This window comes from Heliangelus exortis, chromosome 3 (genome assembly GCF_036169615.1).
Source record: "Heliangelus exortis chromosome 3, bHelExo1.hap1, whole genome shotgun sequence".
NCBI lineage: Eukaryota > Metazoa > Chordata > Aves > Apodiformes > Trochilidae > Heliangelus > Heliangelus exortis.
The window spans coordinates 33643282-33653888 of record NC_092424.1 but is presented as its reverse complement, the minus strand read 5'-3'; positions in this window follow the sequence as shown (position 1 = coordinate 33653888).

Below are 10607 nucleotides of genomic sequence, written 5' to 3'. Positions count from 1 at the left end.
CACATTGTTACTGGAGATTTAGAGATCCTCAGAATAATTTAGCAAGTGGACAGTAAAGTGATAAAATCTTTAAGGCAGACTATGTAGTTAGTGTATTTAATGGTACATTAATATAACTGATTCCATACTTGTTAATTAGTAGTAGTTAACAACTACATACTGCTTTATTGCTCTAACTGGCATGGTAGAACAAGAATAATATATAAGCAGAAAAGCTATATGTGTTTTTGTTAGAAAAAAACAATGGATTAAGCAGCAAAAAGCTGTTTTCTTAGCTTTCAGTGAAAATGTTTATAGCAGAGGTTTATGTTTCTTTCATACCTGTTTTTCCTTTCCCATTTGTTCCTTTTCTCTCAACACTGCAAAGCCAATTTTGAATTTTGAAACCAGTTCTCTGTGTTAAGCAAGCCAGTCCCAGTTCAACAGCCCCAAAACCTCAGGAATTTCCCATGGCATCGACTGGTCTAAAATGGGAGCAAAGCCTGACAACTTTGGTACTAAGAAAGCTGCTCCTGAAGTTGAAGTTAAAAGCCCATTTCACTCAGAGACCCAAATTTAAGTACCTTCTCCTCAAAACTACTAGTGGGGAGACTTAGCTACTTTAAAAACAACTGCATGTTTATGTGTTATGGAAGCAAATAATATTCTTTGGAATACTAATCAGCAATCTGTCTTTATTTTTTAATTATTTATTTATTTTTCTGCTAGAGAGGGCTGGAGCACAAGCATAGGAGGAGAGGCTGAGAGGGCTGGGTATCTTCAGCCTGGGGAAGACTGGGGTGGGAAGGGTCCTGCAGGCATCTGCAACTACCTGATGGTGGTTATAGACCAGAGAGTCAGACACTTCTCACAGACACAGTGAAAGGATAAATTGCCATGGGCATCAGCTGCAGCAAGGGGAATCTTCACTGGTCTTAGGAAAAAAATTCTTCCCCATGGGAGCAGCTCAGCCCTGGGACAGGCTGGTTGGGACAGAAAGGTTGAGAAGTCTCCACCCTGGAAGATACTCAGAGCTTGACTAGATGTGGCTTTGAGCAATATGATCTAGCTTTGAAGTTAGCCCTGCTTTGAGTCAGGTAACTCCAGAGGTCTCCACTCATATAAACTCTGCCATGAGTCTTCAGAACAAAAAAATAACTTTTACACTGTCAGCTGATAGAAAACCAATTTAACAAACATTTATCTCACAGTAACCAAGTGTCCACCTAGAACCTTTCCTGGTCTGTTTGCACAAAGCTGACATCCAAAGTCCCTCCACCTTTGCTCAGGTTTTCTACATGCATCACTGAAGGATCCTCTGTCCTGAGAAGACAGAAGATCTTCTTAGGGGGAGATCTCATAAGCAGCTCTCTTACAACTAAGAAGCTTATCTTTTCATTAACCCTCAATATCATGAAGATGCTAAACCCCAAGTCCCACCAGCACCGTGCTGGAAGCTTTTCAGTCTACATCGCAGCCTCAGCAAGAGGCCGGCTGGGTATGCTGATGGCTGTGCCATCCCCAGCCTGACCACAAGAGGCATCCATTGCCACAGCCCATAAATGCTCAGTATTGCCATATCAGGGGGCCCAATGTGCCATGACCCTTTTCCCCCTCTTTCCTTGGAACTTCCACACTGGAAAGCTGTCAAGTCAAAAGCGTGTGGCCCCCCAAGCTACCCCCAGGCATTATTTTAAGACCATTCCCAAGGTCCTTACCCTATTACTAGACTGATGAGATGCTTTATCAAGGGAGTGACTTGGGCACAGCCTTGTGTTCTGTTGGCCCTGTTTTCCAGAGAAGCTGCAGCAGCTCTATACATTGAGGTTGCAACACTCCTATGCCTCCAAAAGTCAGGGAGACAACTGATAGAGAAAGCAGGTATGGGAGTACAAATGCCTCCAAAAGTGCAAACAGGGTTGTGCAGTAGCATTGTGAAGGCACTATCTCCGTGACCCAAACACCAGTTTGGAAGACATTTTGGGTGATCTGTTGCATAGCAAAAAGCTGGTTCTTTGATGCAGAGCACCCATGCAAGATATTCATGTGTTGTTCAAAATGCATCTCATTTTGCTTCTGTGATGAAACAAGAAGCATCTTACTGAGCAAATTGTCTCTGTGGGATTACATGGTACCTCTTAATTGCCCATCCACATAAGCACAAATGGCCTTAGGCTGGGAGGGAAGTGTTTGTACCAGTGCCCACTCTGCTTGTGGAGGCACTGTGAATCCAAACAAACCTTTAGGATGCCTCATTTCCTCTCAAATCCCTCCTCTCCCCTCTATTTTCTGAACTGAGAGCATCTCCACTCAATAAACCCTTTCTGCATCTTTCTGCACTCAGGGTTCAGACCACCTGGCCCATCGCAGCGCTCACATGTGAGCAGCTCTAAGCCATGGGATGTTCCCAGTGACCAGCCAGAACCCTCCAGAGTGAGGACAGGAGTCCCTGCGAGGACACACACCCCATAGCAGCCATGGACTCAAACAAACAAGAAGGTAAAACATCCTCTTATTTCACTTCTTGATAGTATGAAAGGCAGCCTGGAAGAAACCTGCTCTCGTGTGACCTGTCTGTTGGCAATGCCCCCTGAGACCACCTCTTAGCCATGGCACCTGTGGGCAACTCTTCACTCTTAATTTCATAGAAATATTTGCAGTTGGAAGTTTTTATCTCTTATTTTAGAAACACTTCCCTCTCCCCTCTGGAAAATAATCCTGCAGCATATGTAATATCCAATGTGGGAAGTCACTTCCCTCTCTTGCATTGGACCCACCTTCTCCTTTGGCTGTACAGAGATTCCTGTCAAAAGTTACATCTTACATGAGAGCACTGTGATGAGGATCTGCTTCCATCCCCCATCTGCTCTATTGCAAGGGGTTCTTGCTCATGTCAGTGCCACAACACAGATTTCTGCACTAGTTCCAATCTTGCAAGCACCAGTTTGCATCCAGGCCACACTGCCTGCATGCAACCAGTCCTGATACACTCAGCATATCTTCTAGAAAAGTCTGCAAAGCTCAGGGGTTTCAGGTCCAGGAATTTAGTGGTTATCAGCTTTAGATGTTCTTCTTGCAGAGGAATGGGGGACTGGTGGCATTTGCTTTCCACCCCAAACTCCTTGCAGGGTTGTTCTTTGCTTTGTCACCTCTGAAGTGACAGTGTCCATATGCTGGGGAACTTGAAACTATGAGGAGCAAGGGGAGCAGCTTTAGGACTGCCTGTAATTGTTAGCTCAGGAGAGAGCCTGGACCATCTACCTCCCTCTTTAAAGATGCCTGGTGGTTCAAGCAATGTTCATTCATGGCATAGGTAATTGAAGAGTTAATTTCTCTATTATTATTATTCTAATTTGACTAAATTAGGTCTGTGTACCTAGGTGCCTGCACTACAGCAGACTGAAAATGAAATTAACTCAGGGATTTTTTTCCAATTAATTGGTATGCCCCCATGGGCTGCAGATGTTCAGTGCAGAAATTAGGAGATAACCACAAAGCCCCATGCTTTCCACAGTGCAACTGTGAGCACCCTCCACTGCTCTTAGCAGTGACTTTATAGAAATTATTTGGATTTTGACTGGGTACATGCAGAGACTACTTCTGCTCATGCTTATGGCAAAGGTGGGAGGTAAAATCACAGTAAAAGGGATCCTCTCCCCTCATCTGGACTTGCTCAGGAGCACTTCCTTGCTTTGATTGTGTCCAAGGATGTTATAGACCAAATGGTAACCAAACCCAAATGAAAGATCCCTCCAGTCTTCTTCAGGGCTTGGGTCAAGCCCTCTATGTTATATAAAAGGTTGAAAAACACCCAAAGAAAATGTGATGAGGGATTCTTCCTTGCTGTGCTGCACTTCTAACTAACACCTCTAGCTCTTCACAAAGTTCAGGATTCAGTATGTCCACCATTTTGCAAAAACAGCATCTCCCTATACTCCCAGCATCTAGTTTGTATTGTGCTATTAAAATAAAGAAACATGTCTTCTTGTTTTCTTGAGGAAGTCAATACCATCCCACAGTAAGAGTCCAGCAGCAACATTTACATCAGAACAGACATGTACCTCAGTCTGCTTGAGTCAGGAGGATCACACTACACACTGGCTGCCTTCTCAAGCCTCAGTTTCATGAGGAAGTTTCATTATTCACTTCAGGCCAAAAATCAGTTTATAGTTTGTGGGGTTGCAGAGAAAATCTGGAAAAAAAAAAACAAAAGAGACCCAGAAGGGCCAAAACTGAAAATTAAAACATCCTTTGAAAGACTAAACTAGTGACTTGGTGCAGGCTGGCTGATGAATTTTGTCCCCAAACAGCTGGCAGTTTGGAGTCATGTTTACTTCTCCCAGTCAGCCTGGTGCCCTTTGTTTTCCCCAGGAAGAACCTCAAGGATATGACCCAGAGGGTCTGTGTCTGACCTGCTACCCTACCCCATAGCTGTGACACCAGCCAGCACAGGGAGCAAGTGGCAGATGGACAGACAGGGGTACACAGCCTCTCCTCCTCTGCCTCTCACTCCTACAAGTCACTGGGGAATTTGCTCACCTTCCTCTGAATCAGGACAAATCCTAGAGACAGACCAGAACAGGGCTAATTCATAGGTGCCCTTGGTGGTAACCCACATTCCCCCTCAGGGGTAAAGAAATCAGATCAGAACTGTGCCTTGTACAGCTCTGACTTCCAGGCTTCAGCTTTCCACCTCAGGCACTTGCTGACTGCATAGAGTCCTCTCTGCATCCTTTCAAGCCTCTGTGGGACTGAATTTCTGTGGCCTTAAAGGCCCAGGTGGGTAAGGTACTAAGTCAGCATGGAAAGAAGCAGCTCAGTTGCCCCAAAAATTGGGCAATGGGGTCACCAGTTAGGTCTATGACTGACAGCAGAGATGGATGAAGCAAGTTATTGGAGGCAAGAGAAAATCCACCTCGTGAAGTGACATTGCCAAGAGGAGGTGATCCAGAGGAGAAACTGGGTGGCATGTTTGGTTTTTTTCTGGCAGAGAAGGCCAGCCAGGAAGCCTGATGTAGGATATAACATAGGAACTGGTGGATGACTGACAATTTCTGCACAGAATAGACAATGTTAGAAAAGGAAATAATAAATAGAGTTTTCTTGGTTTTAGTCAAAACCCCAATAATGTCTAGAGATAATGTCTCTGCAGTGTTCAAAATAGTTCTGCAAAATAGATACAAGCTCCTCCATGGGCTAAGTCTTATACAAAAACATTAGGCCTAGTTCCATTGCACAAGTTCAGGTGGGATCACAATGCCACAAAAACCTGGGAGTTTAAAACTGATGAAAAGATGTATTTTTTTGGTGTTACAAAAGACATTGTTATGCTTGGTATGCATTGTGACAAAATATAACTTAAAGCTAAATATACCGATCAGATCAGCCTTTTGTGGAGATAATAGAAAAATGTACTATTATACTAGAGAATAAAAGTGGCAGTTTAGTCCTAATTGCACATACAAGATTTCTCACCTCTTCTCATGGCTGAGCTTTGGACACAGGACAGCAAAATAAGGTGAAGCTAGCATCTGATTTATGAGAGCTGTTCCTGTTTTATAACTGCAGTTTATTTCACAAATTATATGGTGTTCATTCCTCCTAGAGTGAGACTTGAGTCCTTTAAAACTGATTTGTACCTCAAGAGGGACTACAAACCTTCTGTATCAGTTATTTATAGCAACCGTAATAAGTCATTTTAATTGACTGAAGTTTTTTATTCCCACAGGAGGGACTGAAAGTGTGCCTGTGAGTACTCCTGCAACACAGATTTCCCAGGTAAAGATGAGCAAAATGCCCTAAATAACTCCAAGAGTTTAAAGAGTTACTAATACATAAACAGTAGTTAAAAAGCTGAATTACACAGAAAGAAAAATGTAGGCACTTAGAAAGAACATGGCAACTAAAATGAGTGCAATGCATGAATAAATGTCATATGCATCACTACTTGTTGTATTCAGACAGGTGATTTGTCAGCTCAGATAATTAACTAGCTGGCAGCGTTACCATCAATTACAGAATGTCAATTCATGGCTGGACTCTGATGAACTTTCACCAAACCTGAACTGTTCCAGGACCAAGGATGTGTTGATAGACATGGGGTGGGGGTTTTTCTCCCAGTGGGGAGTCAGGCCAGTGAAGAGTGTTGAGTCTTGCTGCATGCCTTTAGGAGCTTGGAAACCCTGTCTCTGAGGCTCAAAGTGATCAGGATGTCCAGAGCTCTGCAGCTGCTCTTCAAGTTGACATTCTTGCTGTGATCAGCCACCACAGATGCAACAAGACTGTCTATACCACAGCCCAGGGAGCATCCTTCCTGTAAAATGAAGTTTCAGTGTTTCCACAGTGATGTTTCCTACACATTTACAGTATGCAGGAAACACAACAGAGTTTTGAGCACTTTAAACCTTGCTCTAGTTAAATACAGAACAATAGTCTGAAAGAGAAACATCCCTGAACTGGAAACCCTGATTGTTTGAGACATCCCTTGTCTCCATTGCAACACTAACGCCCACAATTGTTTGTAAGTGCGCTATGGCAAGTGGATAATACTTTCCATTAAGTAGTCAGTGCTTCTCTTGTCTCATCCTCTTTTCCCAGCCAGACAGTTCCAAGCAGGAGCTGTGACTGGGTTGCTGAAGGGCCCAGCACAGTGGATCCAACATGCATGGAAAGCTGGCATGCTGATGGGACAGTGTGCTGGGAACACCGTGCACATGCATTGCTTTCCAGAAAAAACCAGCTGAGATGTGGATACCCTAAATGACTCCTTTACAGTTACCAGCTCACCCCTTCTGCTTCAGCAGGGGCCCTATGGACACTGCAGTTACCAAGAGAGACTGCAAGATGTGAAACAAGAGCTGATAAGCACCTGCAGACCCCTTTAGATATCTCCACTCTTCTCTGCAGTCCTTTCCCTGCTGCTCTGCTTTTATTCCTACCATTCTTGCCTAGGAATATAAATCCTGGATATACTCCTAGGGCAGGTTCTCTACCATTGTAAACCAGCACAGCTCTGCTGTTTTCCTGTTGTGAGGCATTGCAAGCCTTCCTAATGCTTGGCTGTAGAAGTTCTGCCCTTAGAAGTTAATTGTTCCATTTTAAAAGCACACATCATACAGCTCAGAAAACTCAGAACCAGGCTTTGTGGCAAGTGCTGGGCTTCATGTCAAATTAGTTCCAGAAAGTGTCCTCAGGCAGCCTTTTTTTGGGTGACACAATATTTAGTTTTCAAATCAGCCACATAAGAAGATGTGCAAAGTGATGAATGGAAGATAAGCTGGGGGAAGTAACACAGAAAGTACACTTTCATGGCCACAGAAGGTCTTGCTCTTTTCTAGCATGTATTTATAATAGCAGAACTGTTCCTGTGCAGTTTTTCTTCATCATGAGCCTGCTTTCTATTTGTTTTGACAGGCTTCAGCACAAGGTCCCTAAGAGCAGGCCCTATCCCAGTGTAAGGAGCCCAGGCAGCTGCCAAGGGCAGCAGATGCAAATAGTCATCTCTTTGGAGGCACAGAGCCCTGGACAGCCTGGCTAATGCTGGGAGAGATCTGTGGGGACACAGCTATTCACACAATCAAGGGTTCTCTCTCATTTTCTCAGTGGCAGCCAGGGCAGTAAACTCAGCTCACCAAGGTCCTGCCCTCTGCTTTCTCTCCCAGTCCTTCCTTCTATGAGCCATTCCCATCTCCTGGCCATGGCCATCTTCCCTGAGCTGCCTCAAAGTCTGAACAAAGCTTTAGGCTGCAGGGATGGTCATTATCTTTTGCAAATGGCTCAGATTGCTGGTACCCACCAATGGAGGATGAGGAGGCTCTGCTGTTTTGCTGCCTCTGGCCCTGGAAACAGCATCAGTCCTATCCACCACCCACCCTTTGAGGACATTACAGAGAAGAGTATGAGTTCGGCAAAGGGGCTTTTACAGCTGTTATTTTATACATATATATATGCATATATATATATGTAAAAATAGCTCCACTCTTGCAAAGTAAAGTAAAAAACCAGGCTGAGAAATGCCCCTTGTATGTCTTCCAATCTCACCCTTCTCCTCCCCACTAGCCACCATTACTTCCTCCACATGGTCATGATTCCCTCCCAACATGTTGATCCCCATGAGACCCCACCTCAAATACTGTGTCCAGCTCTGCTGTTCCCACCATAAGAATGACATAGATCTTTTGCAGTGAGCCCATAGGAGGGCCACAAAGATGATCCAAGGGCTGTAGCACCTCTGCTATGAGGAGAGGCTGAGGGAGCTGGGACTGTTCAGCCTGAAGAAGAGAAGGCTCTGAGGGACCTTATAGCTGCCTTTCAGTATCTGAAGGGAACCTACAGGAAGGCTGGAGAGGGACTTTTCATAAGAAAGTCCAGTGATAGGACAAGAAGAAATGGTTTTAAAACTGAAGGTTTAGACCAGATCTTAGGAAGAAGTTCTTAAGTACAAGGGTGGTGAGACTCTGGAATAGATTGTGCAAAGAAGTTTTGGATGCTCCCTCCCTGAAGGTGTTCAAGGCCAGGTTGTGTGAGGTTCTGAGCAATTTTGTCTAGTTGAGAAGCATCCCTGCCCATGACAGGGAGGTTGGAGTAGATGATCTCTAATGTCACTTCCAACCTGAGCCATTTTATGATTCCACGTTGGCAAATGCTTGTTCCTCGATCCAAGTGGACTTCGACAGAGAGTCCATATTCCTGCTGGGCTGAAGAACAAGTGAGAGTTACAAGTGACTGCTTCTGAGTGTCTTATTAATTCAGTCATGCAAATAGGAGAGGAGAATTCTTAATTTCATGGACAGCTACCCACAGAGCACAGTGCAGTTACTTGGTCTCTCTAGAGATTTTACTTGCATGGTTTTTACACACAGAGCTATAAACATTAGGGCAGCAGGTAGAATGGGAGATGTGGTCCCCAAGAAAAACATAATCTGCAATAGATGGGTGGTGCCAGTTCTCTCACTGCATTGCTTTGTCAGGTTTAAGGACCACACTCCAAAAGCAGGTGGGGGATGAAATATCTATCTTGTACTAAATTACTTAGATGCCTATATGTTATGTTTTCTTTTTAACAGTTCTTGGGCAGGTTCTAAGGACTCTCTATGACCATCCAGATTCATTCAATCTCTAGGTATTATGTAGTTCAACTTAAGTTGTTAAGGTGTGCTCCTCTTCAACTGTATTTATTTACTTAGGGGAGCCACACTACACATTACAGTTAAACTGTTGCCAGGTTTCCATAGTAGTATAAAACCTTCCCTTTTTTGTGGTTGCTGTTAGAACTTGAACTTCAGAAATTATTGAAACACTGAACTGGCTTGACTTTCCAGGGGTTCACAAACCTGTGAAATGTCTCTCTGGTCCCATAGATTCAATCACGTAGGCAAGACAAAAGCAGGAACTGGTGCCTCAATGGCTTCCATTTGTTTTAACAGCCCATGGAATTTAAAGGATGGTTTTCTACAGCTTGTCATTAGAAATGAACTCAAATCCACAGTTTAAGCACTATTATGTGCTTGCCAGGAGTTCAGAGATAATGGGTTGCTCCTGTACCACTCAATTTTGGATCAAACTTGCATCCAGTGCCACAAGGCTATTTGTATTTCTCTTCTATGCTCTGAGCATTGAGGGCAGCAAAGGGAGGGAGTTCTCAGGGTTTCAGCACACACAAGAGTTAGCAGATGCAGCTGATGAGTGTTGCTGGCTGCTTTCATCCATCAAGTGGCAACAAAGGGAAAAGCAAGTTTAAGATGCATTTCAGTGTCTGAAATAGCCACTGCAAGCTTTAAGGGGCCAAGGAAGGATGTCCTGGGCAGCGCTGACCCAGGGTAGGGTCTGGAGCACTGGGAAAGATACTCAAAGAAACCAAGATAGCACTGTGACTGCAAAAGCAGAGATTGCGCAAAGTCAACCTCAAAATACTAAGTGAGAGTGTCTGCTCTGAGAGGCAGAGGGTATTTTTGTCCAGGCTCTAGTTCAAGTCTTTCTTTTGGCTTCCTGAACTCTGCTTTAACAGAGCATTTCAGTGGACAGGGATACCAAAGTCTCTGCAATGGTCCCTTTTTGCTGATGTCTAGCAGTTTTTGATCCTGAAACCTTTAGATCAACAATGACTCCCATCCCTGTACCCTACACAAATGATCTGCCTAGTTTGACCCCTTTCTGGAAGCATCCAAGGAGAATATGGCCAGGCTTGTGGGCAGAAGCATTTAATTTTGGGCTTACTCTCCCCAGACATAGTTATCTTCAGGGCCAACTTCCAGACTGCTCCACTGTTAGAAAGACTTCAAGATTTGACAATGTTAGCAAGACTTGAAGCTGTGATACCTCCATCCTGTAGCAGACCTCTAAAATGGAGAGCACGGGAAAAAATAGGAATGTGTATTTCAGCTGGAAGGGACAGATGTGAAGAATCACCTCTTTTGATTTAAAGCAATGTGCGATGCCTTAGCCTGATCCAGGCTAGCAGGGAGACTCTGCCTTGGCAATGTCACCTCAGCATGGAAGCATGGCAAGCACCTGTGAGCAGGGATGGGAATATTAACATTTTGCAGAGTTTCTGCTCTTTATATCCCCCTCCACTTCTCCAGGCATGTACATCAGGATGTCTGATGGTGCTGAGACCATCTGGCCCACTC